The 16,925-nt window shown below is 43.2% G+C and overlaps 1 protein-coding gene across 1 annotated transcript in view; it reads right to left on the bottom strand.

Annotated features, from left to right (window-relative positions):
* Positions 1–10,831, bottom strand: part of RBPJ (recombination signal binding protein for immunoglobulin kappa J region) — a 211,125-nt gene extending 200,294 nt beyond the window's left edge. The window contains exon 1 of the mRNA XM_019642406.1: positions 10,719–10,831. The gene's annotated coding sequence lies outside the window, so the exon portion shown is untranslated. The remainder of the gene's footprint in view (positions 1–10,718) is intronic.
* Between the last annotated feature and the right edge of the window lie 6,094 nt (positions 10,832–16,925).

Raw genomic sequence — 16,925 nt, 5'->3', positions numbered from 1 at the left:
TAAGGTTAGGAGAACACACAGCCTCTGGAGGCAGATGACCTGGGTTTTGAATTCTAGCTCTGCTACTTATGAGCTGTTTGACTGTGGGCAAGTTACTTAACCTCTCTAAGCCTCATCGTCTTCCCCGTGCATGGGAATAAGAGTAATGCCACTCACTACACAGAGGTTGGGAAGCATTAGTAAGGTAATGCCTGCAAAACCTATTGTGTGTGTTCCTCTTCCCCTGACATTTTAAGTGTTCAATGGCCACAATTAATTTTCTTGTTACCCAACTTTATTATTCTTAATATTTTCCAATAATTTTTGTTCTCTTTTAATTCTTTCTCTTGCCTTAAAGCTTTCGTAATATTTTATCTGTCTTAATCTAAAAGCACTTCAGTCTTTTTATAAAAATTTTAATTTAATTTGGAAATTCTGATTATTGAAGTAATGCACCCTCGTCACAAAAATTTCATTAAAAACAGAAAAACAAAGAGGGAAAAATCATTTATAATCCTGCCACCTGGGATATCTACTGTTAACATTTTGATGTATCACCTTTCATCGTTTTGCTATGCGTAAATGCATGGCTTTGAAACAAAAATGTGATCATATTAACATATGGCTTGTGTAAAGTGCTTTTCTCATGAGGGTAGATATCTGTCCATATCAACAAATACGAGTATAGTCTGCATCAGAGGTTCACACTGGTGGCGTGTCCTGATCCAGCCTATAAGTTATGTTTTGTTGAGTTTACATAGTGTTAAAAAATATTCAGCCAACTTAAAAAAAAAATCAGGATATTTTACAGAAAAATCACATTCTCCTGCTTTTGGAAAATCTGAAGTTCTAGCCACACTAAGCCTGTGTTCCAGGAAGCCAGTGACTGGCCAAAAGTGAGTAGTGCTTTTACGCTGCATCCCTGGCCCTTGTATATCCCTGGTCTACATCACCATTCATTACACGGTCGTGTAGCATATTCTGGCTGTTTGTGAACACATCTATTCTTCTCAACTGGAATAAGCAATCTGAGGGCAGAGATTATTCTTTTTTATCTTTAAACTCTGAGACTCTCAGTGCCTTCCACTTACTAAACTCTTAATAATTATGCTATCTAAATACTTGAATGAATGGACTCATTTGTGACATTTCACTTATTCACATGACTCTAGGAGTGCATGAAAGATTCTGCACCTCACCAAAGCACTGAGCTTCTTCTGTCCCTTGCAGGGGCTCCCACAGCTAGACTCAAAGTGGGACTCCACCCACACTGGTAACTTTGGGAACTCTAACATCCTTCTTCCTGGAAGACCTTAAAAGCTTTCAAAAGGCAACACAGTAATCACTTTACTTCCCACCAAAATGCAGCCAGCTCTCAAGTGGAAGATGACATGTTTCAGGTAATACCGTTAAGCCTTTCAGAACATCTCATGTTGTACTTGAGTTTTTTGTTTCTCTTCGCTGTTTTCTAAGCAACTCAAGTTGTCTTCTAGGCGCCATGGGGCGCACTACACATGAGTTCCTGGTGGGCGTCGGCGCTCAAATTAGAAGGTGGATTTTGGGGACAGCTGGAACGGCTGCTTGCTGCTCTACCCTGCAGGCGGCACGTGAGGCCCAACCACAAGATGTGAGGCAGGCCCCTTTCATCTGACACCAGAGCCTTGGTTTCCAAAACCTGATCCTTCAAAATTTGGACTTATATAACTTATTTGTTTATTTTTAAGCCAACCCCGTCCAAGTTGAGAACACTTAAGACTCCCTTTTAGAGGAAATTTGGAACCCAACATTATCATTAACTAAATCAGCAAAAGCAATGGTTCTGTAAAAATACCAGGCGGCATAGTTCTGAGGATTTTTATTGTCGTGTTCCCAGCGGAATTACATCGAGTGGTGGTTTCTCTGAAAATTGTCTCTGGGGTCTCTCTCTCTCTCTCTCTCTCTCTCTCTCTCTCTCTCTCTCTCTCTCTCTTCCTCTCTTTCTCTGTCTCATAAACCATGGTTTGAGTCTAAGAGGGGGCTGGACTTCCTGCTAAATAGGAGCCTCCTTCATTTGACAAGGGACCCATGTTCTGTAATTGACTCTAGTGGTTCTCCAACTGGTTCAGTTGGTGGGGCCTCTGGAAGACATACTGTTGTTCATAGAGCATGGGGAAGCAGGAAGCACTAAGACACATATCTTTGGGTCACACCAGATTCCATTTGATGTTATTGTAGATTCTAGATACGAGGGAACAGGTGCCAAGGGCCTGGTAAAAATGTATGTGAAGGAGATGGGCACTGCTATGTTATTTCTATTAGGGAAAACATTGGAAACTCTCTAAATGTTTAGCAAGAGGAGAGTAATTAAATGAATTATGGACATTTTCGGTGCACTCATTAAAGATTCATCAAAGCCATAAGGAGTCTTTGGAGAGTCTTTAACGATGTGAGAGAAGTCTTTATGATTGGTTTGGTTTTTTAAAAAGTCATATATGAAGTATGAGGCCAATTATGGGTACTATATGGACAGAGATCCTTAGGAACTACACCACAGTTTTAGGAGGGGTTGTATCTCTGCATGGTGGGATTATGGGTAGTTTTTATGATTCCTTTATCCTTTGCAGCATTTTCAAACTTTCCCACAATGAACACTTATTGCTTTGATCGTCAGAAAATAAAATGATGATAAGGCAGCCAACTTTCCTGGTGGCGGCAGATGTAAGTCCACATTTTCTCATGCTGCCATTTTTCCTTGGCCCTTACCATCCTCTGTCCTCCCATGACTTCTCCAGGGAGGGTCTGGAGGACAGGGCTGGGATTTAAGCTGCTGCCCTAAGCCTAGAGCTACAGCAATTTCCCTTGGGGCCTGGAGGTTTGTGGGCCTCTACGAGCTGTGTGCGCTCTGTCCAGGTTTCTGTGTGCACATTCACAGAGCTTCCCAAGCTGCAGAAGGAAAGCTGGCTGGGACCTCTGCATCTACTGATTGATCCCACCTCCGGGCAAGACAGAGTTGTAGAAGGATAGCCCCTCCCTCTTTCTACCGCCACATCCTCTGCCCCCCTCAAACAACGCTGATTGATATGCACATAGATATTTGTAAGTTCTTTTGAGGCAGTTTGGTTCAAGCAAGGTGACTAGAGCTGCACACGCCGAGCTTTGAAGGTTGTCCAGCCCAGACAGGGCTAGCTTATCCCTTGGGCCAGCTAATTCCTTCAGTCCTGTGGGTTTCCTCCATGTGTTAAATGGATGTAACATGACTCAAAGCTTCTCTTGGAGCTGTGTCCCATGACCTCATCCACCACTGCCTGTACACGTCGTTGTGAAGTGCTCCCTCCAGGCGTTGAAGGATCGTGTTGAAGGGGGACTTGAGCTGGGAGTGAGGAACAAGTCTTTTCGTAAGAGTGTTTATTGGGAAGGTGCGGACTCTTTAAGCTACCAATCACGGTGAGAATTCAGTTCAATTCCATCCACCAACTATTTATTGAGTAATTATCTACATTTTGAGCAAAGTATCCAAGAATACCCCCGAACTCCAGAGAATGCCCCAGTTTCCTCCATTGGCATCCCATCAATGCCTTTCCATCAAGGCTTGCATCCCGGTATGGTGTTGTGGAAACAGTATTGGTCTTGATATCAGTGAGTCTGGGTTGAAAATTTCATCTCTGTTCTGTCACCCACAAGCACTGTGGCTTCGGGCAAGTCACTTAGTGTCTCTAAGCCTCTTTCCCCGCCACCTTTAAAATAAGAATAATAATACCAGCCTCATGGAGTTGTTCTTGAGTAGAATTGTTGGATTTAGCAAATACAACCATAGTCCCCCAACTCCAGTTAAATTGTAATGTCAGGCAAAGAGAAAAATAATTTTTCAGTATAAGATATCCTAAACATTGCATGGGACATACTTATACTAAAAAAAAAAATATCTTGTTTGTTTACCTGACATTGCAGGGTGCCCTGCAATGTATAATACCTGACAATCCTATTCTTGAGGCTGGAATAAGGGGTTTATTGGAAACCCTTGCCCATGGCTCAATGCCTGCTCTTGCCTCTGTGCCTTCCTCTCCCAGGTGGGTCCCACAAGGTGGTTAGGTGCTTCCCTCTTCCACGGCACAGAGAACGGAGGCTCAGCAACCAGGATGGTGGGGGTGGGGTGAGGCTGCACAGGGAGGAGTAAGAGCCTGCGACGCATAGGCGGGTACAAACTAACCTTCTGCTTAACAGACGTCTTTACAGACTCTGAAAATAGCGTCCCTGGTCCTGTGTGCCTTTAACACACTCTGTCTGCTCTATGCAAGTCTGTCAGTTTGGGTGACACCACAGGCGCAGGAGGAGCCCAGATGGGGCTACTGACCCCAGGGAATCCCCATGTAGGCATCACCATTCCATGGGCTTCAAAGGCCAGCTGTTGTGTTAGCTCGAGGGACTTTCCTGGGGGTGATTTTTACAATGAAGGGGTAAAGGTGACTGGGTGCCCCAGAGACCTTACTGCAACTTGGGGGAAACCCGGGGTACGTGATGACACAGGGCTGTCTGTCCTTCTGCTCCCTTCTCACGTCTCCTCCCCACTGCCACCTCCTAACTCCCATCCCCTTTAGCTTAAGCCACCCAGCTCGAGGGGTGGAGGTGGACAGGTGGCAGGTTCGCTCTCTGGCAGGTTCAGTCTGAGTCACAAGCTGCTCGGGTGCCCCTAGAACCTAACCTCAGGGTAGAATTTTCTTTTTCTGATCATCTGAATTCCAGGCAACGAGCTCAGCTGTCATCGGCTTCAGGGAATTTTTCCACCAGGATTGCAATCAGGGCCAAGAAAGCGCGGGCATGCAGAAGGCATTCTTTTCTGCTATTCAGCTGCGTTTTCCCTTTAGTTTGGGCATTAGAAAATGGTGCTTTTCCCGGAGTCTTGTAGATGAAAGTTTTGAATTTCATTACAGTGAGAAAAACACACGAAGAGAAACTATTGCAGCATTTCCTAATCTCTATTGTTCCCCCCCATGTCCCCTTTTTAAATTAGAGAACACTTTAATATATTTTTTCATATATATATTTAAAGTTAAGAAAAATAAAATTAATTCAAGCCATGACCAGTGCAAAAAAAAAAAAAAGGGCGATAAAAGAATGAAAAAATTTAAAGTGAAGGGCGAAAAAAGAATGAAAAAATTTAAAGTGAGACCTCTGCTGTTGTCGTCTCAAGTATCACAGTCAACTTGTTACTGTTATTTTGGTAGAGAAGATGTAACATCTGACTAGTATTCACTAAATAGTTTTCTTTCAGTTCATTTACTTTTTAATTGTTTAATTCATCCTAAGAAATACTATCATTAAAATCTAGGGTTTGATGTGCTATATACATATATGTTCCCTGCGCTAAGGAAGGAAGGTAAATATATGCTATTAAAATTTAAAAATGCTCATCTGTGTATCACTTCAAACTACGTTTCAGAAATGCAGCTCTACCTTGGTAAGTTCTTTGAAGCCAGGGATTTCTATCTGCAGCCAGGGTTGAGTGAGGCCTTTTCTCTCTTTTGGGTACTGGACTTTGCACGCATTAGATCATTCGTCCTCCCAGGAACTCTACAAAGAAGGCATTTTCATTGGCCCCATTTTACAGATAAGGAAACAGATAAGGAAAGAGGTAAAGAAAAGGTCCTCTCCCTAGTGGGTAAAAGTCAGATTCAAACCAGAGTAATGTGAGTTCAGAGTCCATGCAGTCACCTCTCTCTTTAAACATCTTAGGAAAAAACATAGGTATTGATACCACCACTTGCCAGGAGAGAAAGCAGGCAACAGTCCTGTTAAAGAATGAGTTCATTCAGTACCAAATGGTAAGTGTGTCCTCCCCGTAACTTCTAAAGCACTGCATACAGTTCCCAACTTGCACAGGGCTTGGATCCCAAAAGTTGGTTTAAAAGCAATTTCCGGTTCCCTTCCTCTGTGCTCCGAGGCGCTTTGTACACACCTCTCTTATTACACTCAGCACATTGTCTCTTAGTTGCTTACACATCCCCCCACCCCCACCCCCCAGGGCTCTGGGCTGCTCAAGGGCAGGGATCATGCCTTTTATTTACTTTGGTATTCCCAGCACCTAGCACAGTGCCCAGTCCACAGAGACACAAAGCATACGTTTATTGTATTGAGTTACAAGTCATTTGTTTGGAAATCAGCACATATTTCCCCCGCAAAATGCATTACAAATGGAAGCAGAAGTGAATTCTTGCCAACGAGCCCAGAAGACATTTATTTAACCTATCTTGTAGTCTACCAAGAGTACTATTAACAATAAGTGATCTGGAGTCATGGGTGTAGGGTCAGAACTAGATGAAATTTCACATGGGTCAGAGTTCATCTTTGAATCCCTCCAAACTACATTTCCATCCCCTACATCTTCCACCCACAGGTATCATTGTCTCCAAATTTCCTCCTCAATATCCAGCTATGGTCCCTCACCTGGACCGTCCCTGCTTTTACCCCAAATAACCTGGTGGCCCTCCTCACCATTCTCGTTTCTTGAGTGCAGCTGAACTCAGTTGATTTTTCAGTAGGAAAAGCATTTGATTGAATTATTTCTTGCTCATGTGTGAATGATTGCCCCGGATATCCCTCCATCTGCACCCTCCCCTCCCAATACCAAGCATGTGACTTTTTATAGCACAGTAGTTAAGATGGTAAGATTTGGAGGCAGACCTCGATTTGAATCCTGGTTCTAATTCCAAGTTATGTATCATATGTGACCTTGGTAGAGTAACTTTTCTAAGCCTTAGTTCTGTCATCTGTGAAATGGAAATAATCGTAGTTCTAAAGAGAGCTAATAGTTTTATTATACTGATCAGTGTTATGTATATCACATATCAGACACCGTTCTAAGGACTTCATATTCATTGGTTTACTTTAGCTTCACAACAACCCCATGAGGTAGGTACTCTTATTATTAACTATTATAAAAAGTTTTCTAATGGTAAATTAATTATTATTTAATCTCTTGCCTTCTTTCCAAAAAAAAAAAAAAGGTGGGGTGGGAGGTAGCGCTTAGAGGCAATATGATATACGGGTAAAATTTCTGGCAGCGTGGATGGGAAACAACAGTCAATACCGGGAGGAGATGTTTCAGGGCAAAGAAAGCAGATCATCCGAGGCTGGAATTTATGCTGAGTCCATTCCCGTACGTGGGTTCTGCTTCCACAGTTTCTTCCCTCCCTCTGCCTCTGAATGTGCCGAATCTGCAAGTGGTCCAAGTTTTTTTCTATCCCCTTTCTTTCTTTTTTTAAAATTTTTTTCACACAGCCCATGGCAGCTGCAAGGTGGTGGGGGCCGGGGCGGATGGCAGCAGCTGTTTGCATGTATGGGACCTCTGTAGTCTTCCTTTGTGAGTCAGGGGCTGTCTGTATATATCACAGGCTACCACCTGGCAAGACATTTAGTTCCATCTATGTTGTTTAAATATTTCCTGGATGATATCATCAATGCATAAGGATGGGAGGAACTTCAAGATGTTGGTTTCCAGCCCCTCACTGCCCTGCAGCCCTATGCTGAAACAGTCTAGGGAGGTTTTATCCTCTAGCTTAGCAGACAGCCTTGGATTTGCTCTCCAGTCCTTCTCACTTGCCAGATGCAGAGATTTTAAAGCCAGTGGGGTGTGCATTTCAACAGAAGTCACAGTGTAGTCATGGAAAACACTAGCAGAAGCCCAGGCAGAGGCAGGTGGCAGGCTTGCCACTCAGGCCCCTCACAGTGGGTGCCCTTGTGATGAAGTGACTTCACTTCTCTGGCTCTCAGTCCCGTCTTCTGTCAAAACACTGGGGTGGGCTAACATAGCTCTGGTTTGCCCAAGCTTTAGAACTCTGATTCTCTGATAAACTACCTGGGACAGGTGGCTGTCCATACTTCCTGGTGTCACCCCAGGGGAGGAGGACATTCCATCGCGATCCTTGTGAGTCTTTTGAAATGTCCTCCTCAAAACAGAGAAGTCTCCCCTTATGCTAACTAAACGTTTCTTGTGATTTGTATTTTTGTTGTTATCATTGTTGTTAGGACTTCTGAAAACACGAATACATTCTACTCTATATTCCTGTTACAGTGACACCATTTATACACATGAAGTGACATGTGCCTTATAACCTAGATGATTCTTTTTCAAAGACTTAGTAGCAATGAAATTCTATTTTCATGTGACATTTATATTTAAGTGTTATTTCACATACATCATTTCATGAGAAACTCCAACTAAAAATAGGAAGGGAAATTATACCCCTTTTTTACATGTGGAGAGATTTACGATGAATAAACCTAAATACCTTCAAGTATATATTATCTTCCAGTTTACGTAGTGGAAGAATCAGGACCCAAACCCAGGTCTTTTGACTCAAAGTTTAGTAGTGCAAAGGCCACGTGAACACATGTTGACTTAAACCAGCACCACTACCCAACACATCAGCTCCCACTGCTGGAGTTTCTGCTGTGCCTTGGGTGCCTTGCCAGGTGCTTTGTATTCAGTGTCTCAAATCCTTGAAACAACTGTGCAAGGGGAATATTATCATACTCAATTTAGAGATGAAAAAGAAAATCAAAGTTAAGAGAGGCTAAGTATTAAATAGTTGCCTAACGGCTAATGTGCAGCGAAGGCAAAAGCAAACCCATGCCAGCTCTTTTGACATGCTGCCTTTCACTGAAATATGCATCACCTAAAATGAGACCCAGTATAGTTTCATCTTCAGGATTTTTTAGGCCGCATGAATTATTGTCCCGTGAAAGTCCAGGTAACAGAAAGTCCCATTCAGCCAATTCAAATGCCCCTCAGTTTCCTGTTGTAGATCATTCTGCTTCTTGGACTTTGTAGTCTAGATTTCATTTTCCATTCTTTCAAAAATAGTTTTGTTGCTTTTTTTTCCAGGGCCCTCTTAACATGTCTGCACTTCAGTTTTAAAAGATTGGCATTTAAAGTAAGCATTGGCTTCTTAGTTAAAACTCGCATAATGGCCAGTAGAGTGGGATTCTAGCTCACTTCCTCCTTCCCAAATTCCAGACCATCTGATGTTTATTCATAACCCATTTTCCTGACCATTTTACCTCGTTAACCCTTGTCCATTTTGTTTGTGTATAATTCGTGGCCTGTTCTTCAGCACCCTAAATTCATTTGTGAAATGGGGGAGGCGGGGGGGGGGGAGATTCCCGTCCTGTCCACAGCTCATCGTTTTGGTGATGTTCAATCAAGTGATGTATAGGCGAAGCACTTGGGAAAGTATGAAGAGCCATGCACACAGAGGATTATAGTATATTTTGCTTTTGCAAAACATAAATTATAGAAATGGAGCTAAAGGATCAGGCTTGTTCAGTAAGGCTAAGATTTGGATGGCCTGGATTTCTTATTCATCATACATAATATGTAATAATTACATAAAGTAATTTAATTTGTCATTAAATCATTTCAAAAGAAAAATATTATGTGCTTTGTTTAGAGTAGCGTTCTTTTCATACCATAGACAGACATAGCGAAGGTTGGCTAACTACAGTGTTGTTTGGTGCTTTCTGTGTTTCTCCTTGCGTTTCCCTGGCTTTTCCGCTTGTGGGCTTTTTGCTGCACTTCTACAAAACCCCACCCACATCTTCTGGTATTGTTACGGACCCTGCCTTAGTCTTCTTTTACAGAAATCCCCACCTTTTTTCAGGATAAGAACACATTTTTTGTTTTGTTTTGTTTTGTTTTAATGTTAAAGCTTTTTGTGCAGTTCCACTGTGATACTGAACTCCTGGCATCCACTGACTTAGAAAATGCTGAGTGACCAAAGAACATTACGAATTCAGGAAAACTTTTAAATGGACTTATAGTTCATCGATCACGACTACATCCCAATGCTTTTAGAAAATACACAGGTATGTCTGCGACACTATCCCACTGGGAATGTTTATGAACACTCAGTAAATATTTGTCAGATGAATGCATGACTAAGAAGAGTGAAAATTTGCAAACAGTGCTTGTGGTGTGTGTCGATTTGTGACCCTTTTGCCCCATCTCCATTCTCCAATCCCTGCCCTAGGGAACCAGAGCTCAGAGTTTAGAAACCATGCATATGGTTTCTCAGATACCCAGTATACAGTAGGCACTCAATAATTGTGCACTGATTGTATGAACGAACAAACGAACGAATACATGAATGTTACTGTTGTCTCCCAATCAGAGTACAATTTTGAGGCTAGCAAGTAACTTGTAGGCCCTTCTACATCACCTTCAGAACCCAGAATCGTGCTGAGAAAAAGCGCCTGCTTTCAAATAAACAACTAACTTGATTAGTATCACCTACCAACAGATGTATTTCTGGAGGAGCTTATTAAAAAGAAAACATCTAAAATTTAAAATACCTAGAGGGAATACAGATATCTTTGATTTCAGAAAATTCCTTGTGTTTTTCTGCAAGGTTAAGTGAAAGAACTATGGAGTTAGAAAAACACAAGGAGATGTGAGAGGGCCTAAGAAAGAAGCAGTGTTGTTGGCCTTAAGGAAAGGAGAGCATCTTGTTAGTGGAACAGAAACCTCCTTTGAAGTCGGCCTCAGTCTTCTGCTGAGTAATCTGAGGCCTCATCAGAGGGGAGTCAATGAGACCAGAGCACTCTGAGGTGGAGATTGAAATGGCAGAGGAGGTGGCTAGCTCATTATTACACTTCCAAGTGGCAGTGGCAGAAAGCAATTTACTTATTCATAAATCATGAACTAAAGCATATTAAATATTTTTATGGGCAACGTGACATAGAGCATTTGTTAGAGGGTCACTCACCTCAACAACGCTGGATAGAGCAGTCCAATCATCTTGAAGAGGCACTCTTATTACAGGCTCTTCTTGGGGGAGCAGCCGTCATGAACACTGTAGAAAGAGATAGTCTTTTGCACCCTAAGTCTGGTGGCCACTTCACCTTGCAGCAAAGGAAGTGAAAGTGGCAAAATGAAGAGGACTTGAAGTCAACATTTTCTCTAAGGGAAAAAAAATGCAGACACAAGCTTTTTTTTTTTTTTCTTTTTCTGTTTTTTGTGGGGTGGTGGGTTCGGAAGTGCTTTGATTATAGAGAACATCTGTAAAGACAAACAAGAAATAACTTTTCTTATTTCTTGTTTTTCCTCAGCTTCTCCTTAAATTTTAAGTCTGCTTTTTATCTATGAGCAGCCTGGAAGACATATTACCAAAGAGAAAAAAGGAGAGAAATGATGCTATAGCTGCTTTAGGTTCATTTGATTTTCTTTCATGTGTCATGGCTGCCTTGATAGTCCTGACTTCAGTCATTTATGTTGACTTGAAATCGCTGGATGACTTGGATTCTCCCAGTCCTAAACAGGGCCTTAACCATAGTTTGGTCCAGATTTCCAGTTTTGTAGGTGTGAAAGCTGAGGTACAGCGATGTAATGCTCTCTGTCACAGGGCTTTCTGACCCCTAACATCACACTCACCATGACACAATACCCCCCAAATTAATTTCTTCAACAGAGGTTCCACCCAGGCACAACAGAGCTGTGACTTTCTTAGTCTCCCTGTTTGTCCCTTTTCAGTGAGACACGTTTTTGCCTAATGAGATATTTCATCAGGAGTGAGGGGCCTGGGTGAAATCTGCTGGCTTTGGGGTAGGTGGATGTGGACTGGCAGGCAGTCAGACCACACATCCTGAGAAGGGAGTAGACAGTGCCATGTGTGACAAAAGACAAGTTCACCGGAGCCTGACTGCCCAAGATGACCTGGTCCTGCCATTTAATAATGGTGTGACCTTGGCAAGTTTCTGAACCTTTTTTTGTGGCTCAGTTTGTTTATCTGTAAAATGGGAATAATAGTGGTACCTCTTTCCTATGCTTGTTGTAAAGATTAAATAGATTAATCCATGAAGTGCCTAGAACTGTGCTGGATAGGCGATAGACACTGGGTAAAGTCTATTATTATTACTATATATTATGATTACATCTTCTTCACTTGTAGAACAGTAGCCATGCCACAAGATTGTAAAACTTAAGTGACAGTGGATGTGTGAGTAACTGAAGAACAGAGATGAATGAACTAGCAGTGTGATCTTAGGCAAGACATTTGATCTCCCTGGCCCTTTCTACCTTCTCTTAAGTAACAACCTGCAGATCATGGACAAATTGGCCTTGCCATCGGGTGACCAGATTGTTCCATTTGTCTTGGACTTTTCCTGTTTTAGGAGAGAAAGTCCCACATGCTGGGAAAGCCCTGATACAGTTAGACCAGAACAACGGTGATGCTGGGCCTCCGTACCCCTTGCTTTGTTTCAGGGTACACTAATAATCAACCCTTTGGGCTTTGAGGTGCCCTGTCCTGGGTCCCTGACCCTACCTTATCATTGGGTTGTGGGTTGGGGTGTGTGTCACAGACATTATTGATTGTTTATGCCAATTCACCTTCCTTCATTACGTTCTTCCTTGCTGGCAGAATCCCGATTTTATCCTTTTGTTCACCCATGGAGTGGCCATGTACCCAGAAAAAGTGACTATAAATCTAGTTTACCAAGGTGGGGGTGGCCATTGATTAAGACAAGCATGCGATTCTACAATAGTTTCCTGACCAAGGACTGAGTTTGTAAGGGGAAGTGGTATGCGTTGGTATGGTTACTAGTTGTTAAAACATTGAAATGCTCTGTACTGGTTGGTAAATAGATGTTGCCCAATGGCCCCATCCTGCCCCAGGACTCCTGCGCCAAACCTCCTCCACTCAGCTAAAGCATTAATGTCTGGCAACTCGGCCCTGGCTCCAGGCCTCCTGTTTTGCTGGCTCAGTGCTCTTGCCTTTGTGTCTGTTCTGTATTTTGTAGACTATATTGCCTGTATGTGACCTAGTTCTGGGGACAGGTGGCAGCAGTAATAGCTCCATGCTCTTTCCTGAGGACAGTGGACCAGGTGGCAGTTACCAGGGCCCGGGGTCATGGTGTTGGTGTGTCCACAGTGGCAGATACAGTGGTTCTGGGCCAGGCCTGTTCTATGGTGTGATTCTGGGCATAGCCTCTAAGTTTCACAGTGTTTTCCAGGGGATACAACGGTTTTAGTAAATAACTTTTCTACATAAATCACTATGCCAGTTAGCTTTTGTAGGTACCATGCCACCCAGAACTTAGTAGTGTAAAACAGTAACCATTTATCTAGCTGTAGGCCATCAATCTGGGCTTGCCTCAGTGGGACCCATCTATGTATCTGCAGTCAACAGCTTGATTGGCTGGGACTGGCCAATCTGGAGTGACCTCAGCTGGGATGGCTTATTTCTACTCCATGTGATCCACCATCCTCCAGCAGACGAACCCATCATGATCATTCAGTGACCATAGAGTGATCACATAGTGGTAGCAAGCTTCCACAGGAAAGAGAATGGAGGGAACAAGGCCTCTTGAGGGCCAGATGTAGCACAATGTCACCTCTGCCCACTTCATGGATCAAAGCAAGTCACAAACCCAGCCCAGATTCAAGGCCTGGAGAAACAGACTCTGCCTCCTGATAGTGAGAGCATAGATAACGGAGAGTGTAACTGGAGACCTCACACAATCACCCAGAGCTCGTATTTGAGACTCCAACCAGCACAACATGGTGGTGGGAGATTAGAGCAAAGGAGATGGAAGGAAGCCCTTTTCTCCTCGGTAGACTCAGGAACCCTGTCGAAGCTGCCTCAGTTTTGGTTTGTGGGAGATGTATGTGACATGCATGGGAAGGGCCATTAGGGTCTACTTAGATCTCCTTGCAGTTACACGTGGTGGTGCGTGATTCACCCCCACACACGCTTTTCCTTTCTACTCTGGAAGTCAGCATTGTTCCAGGTGAGAACTTCTCCATCACGCTCTTCCCAGAGGGAAGAGCAGACTCTCTTTTCCCATTTCTCCTCAACTGTGAACATGAGTGAGTACTATTGAGTGAGAACTAAACTCAAGTTGTTTTAAGCCTTTGCGGCTTGGGATTGTTTGTAACTGCATCACGAACTATCCTATCCTGACTGATGCAGTACTTAATGAAATACTAGTCTTGAAAAACATTGCATAAAAAAGGGGCTTTGTGGGTAAATAAATTTGGGGACAGTGAAAAACTGCTAATTTTCCTTTGCTGTTTGTTCTTCCTTTCTATATTTTGGTGATAGAGCCCTCTGAGTTTGGGCCTTACACTTGGGCACCTAACTAGAGAGACTGTATCTCTTCACTTCCCTTGTATCTGGTTTTGTCCATATGGCTGATTTCAGGCAGTGGGATGTAAGCACAAGTGACAGGTGTAGCATCCATGTTATCTCCTTAAAGAGAAGATTTCTTGCCTTAGACTCTCTATTCCAGTTCCCCTTGCCTGAGAAATGGTAACCACTGGTGCCATTTTGGAAGCCATGTGTTGACAATGGAAGGGTCACTTGGCCGGCCTGGACCACTCATTTCTATACTGATACATGAAAGAGAAACTAGCTTCTATTTCAGCCACTGAAGAAACCCTTAGCTTGATGCTTGAGGCTCAATCTGATTGGGTTTTGAAATGCAATTCTTGATTAGCTAATATTCGTAACACCAGATCGCCAACTAGGCCTTAGACTCCATTAATGATGACAGTAGTCATTTCTTTTTTTTTCTTTTTTTTTAATTTTTATTGGGGAATTGGGGGGATGGGAACAGCGCTGGGGAATTGGGGGAAGGGGAACAGACAAGTTGCTGTCATTTTGGTTTTCAGCCTAGTTGTGGAGGACGCTGCTTCACTGGCCCAAGTTGGCACCATCATTGCTCTTCCCGGGCGAGGCACATCAGTCGCCGGCTTCTGGACGGCCGCTCACTGCGGCTGCTGGCTACATACGGTAGCCCATGGCAACCCACTGCCACAGGGGCTGCAGCCTACGCCGTCCCCAGCAACTCTCGGCGGCCCAGCTCCAGGTTGAGCTGTTGTTCAGCATCTTAGCTGTAGAGGGCAGTGTCACTGGCCCTCATATGTGGGATCCGAACCGGGGCCCTCTGGCATCCCAAACCAGTTCTTAACCATCGCGCCACTCGGCCGGCCCAGTAGTCATTTCTTGAGTACCTATTGTTCACTAGGTGTTCTTGTACAATATCTTTAATTCTTGCAATACTTTGTGAAGTAGGAATTACTATGCCCATTTTATGGTTGAGGAACTGCAGCCCTAGGTTAAACTTCCTGCTCCACTGCAGAAATTGTTTGTATCAGGGACAGGATTTGAACCCAGGCCTGTCTGACTCCTTGGGCTTTGTCATCACTGTCCCTCTTTGTCTCTCAGTGATATTTGTATCTTTCTAGGAGATATGTGAATTACATGGATAACAAGGCAAAGGAACACATACTTTATTTTCTTCTGAACTTGGTCAGTTTTGTGAACAGAAGAGAAAATTTCAGTGTGTTAGAAAATTTCAGATGGAACTTCTATCTTCTGTACCTTCATTAAAGAAACTAGAGATTTTCCATCTCTGACCTTCAGCTTTTCACTATAGAAGGAGTTCCATGATTGGAAAGCCTTCTTTACTCTGAGCCTTTAAGAAAAAAGTAAGGAGCTCAGTGACTTGGAAGGCATGGGCCTGAGGTTGGCTCTTGGGTCCCCTGTTCCACACCTCAGCTTAAGGGCGGAAGGGCTGAGGAGAAGATGGGAATAGTACTTCACTGGTCACTTAAAAAATGTTTTAGAAACTGCAGGAGTCAGTTGGAAATGATTAAAGTGGAGTTGTTGTTTAATAACTGGAATAAACACATATAAGGAAGTGATTGATTTAAATACATACATGTGCATGTATTTACCTCTTCCTTCCAAAGGATTGTGATCCATATGTTTACTGGGAGTTGAGTATTTAGAACTTGGTTTGCATTTGCCCTTGCAAATGATATTTCTAAAAATAATTAGCTTCTAAGACTAGTCTGTGGATTTTTTCTAACTCTTCATGTTCTTCAAGCCCAGCCCAGCTGTTAAGCCCCCCAATCTCCAATTCCTAGCCACATTCGCAGGGAAAAGATGTGTGTTCAGGTGCAAATCAAATCAGGAAGTACATCCATCCTGGACCCAGTGGCTCCTTGGATTCAGCATGAAAGGGCTAGGGAGCTTAGACGCAAAGAACAAGAGCAGGCAGGAAGGCAGAAGGGTCTCTACCATGTGTTTTAGGTAAATTCCCAAGGGAACTAATATTCGTTAAGTACCTATTATATGCCAGGCGTTGCCCAAGGCACTTGTCAGACCATCCCAATTGTCCAGTGAGGTAGACATCATTACCTTATTTATTCTATTTTACAGATGCAGAAAGAAAAGAACTTGCCCAGGGTCTCCAATCTGGAAAGTGGCCAAGTCAGAACTTGAACTCAGATCTGTTTCCTCTCGAAGTCTTTGCTGTTTCTGTTCCTTGTGCCACTGTTGGCTGGATCCTCAGAGTGGACAGTAGCTCTTGTATCTTCATTTGTCCACGAGCAAGAGAGAAGGCAGGAAATCTGGGTCAGTAGCTGAGCAGTTCTGAGCTGAGGAAGGCGTTAAGCAGGAATGGAGGAGTGTCAAGGAAGCTCCAAACACTTCCACCGACTTTGTCTACCCAGGGTGTTCATTAGGTAACTGTTTATAAATTGGGGCAGTTCATATTATTCTCTTGACTTTGTAAGTGCATGAGTACCATCTGATAGCCTGGCAATGGTCGGCAAATGTGTCTTACTCTTTTCAATTTCTCAAGCTCTGTGTCCTCAAAAAGCGAACAAGGATACAACATGGGTTAGTGATTACGAGACTGGGATATGAATTCAGGGCAATCTGGGTTCAAGTCTTGGATCTGTTCCTTATGAGCTGTGTGAGCTGAAATGTTCTGGATTGAAACATTGGGATAAGCGCTGTATATATAAGTGATGGGGTCATTGTGAGAAGTAAAATAATGTACAGAAAGCACTTAGCATAGTTAATGTACTTAGTAAGCATTCATTAAACGTTGAGTAGAAATACCCTGGTTTAACTGTGTACAAGCTATGGGTTCTCATGCAAGTTTACCAGTCAGGAGAGACT

This window comes from Hipposideros armiger, unplaced genomic scaffold, assembly GCF_001890085.2.
Source record: "Hipposideros armiger isolate ML-2016 unplaced genomic scaffold, ASM189008v1 scaffold_68, whole genome shotgun sequence".
Lineage (NCBI taxonomy): Eukaryota > Metazoa > Chordata > Mammalia > Chiroptera > Hipposideridae > Hipposideros > Hipposideros armiger.
Note: the sequence above shows the minus strand (reverse complement) of the source record. Positions and strands in the feature narration are given on the sequence as shown.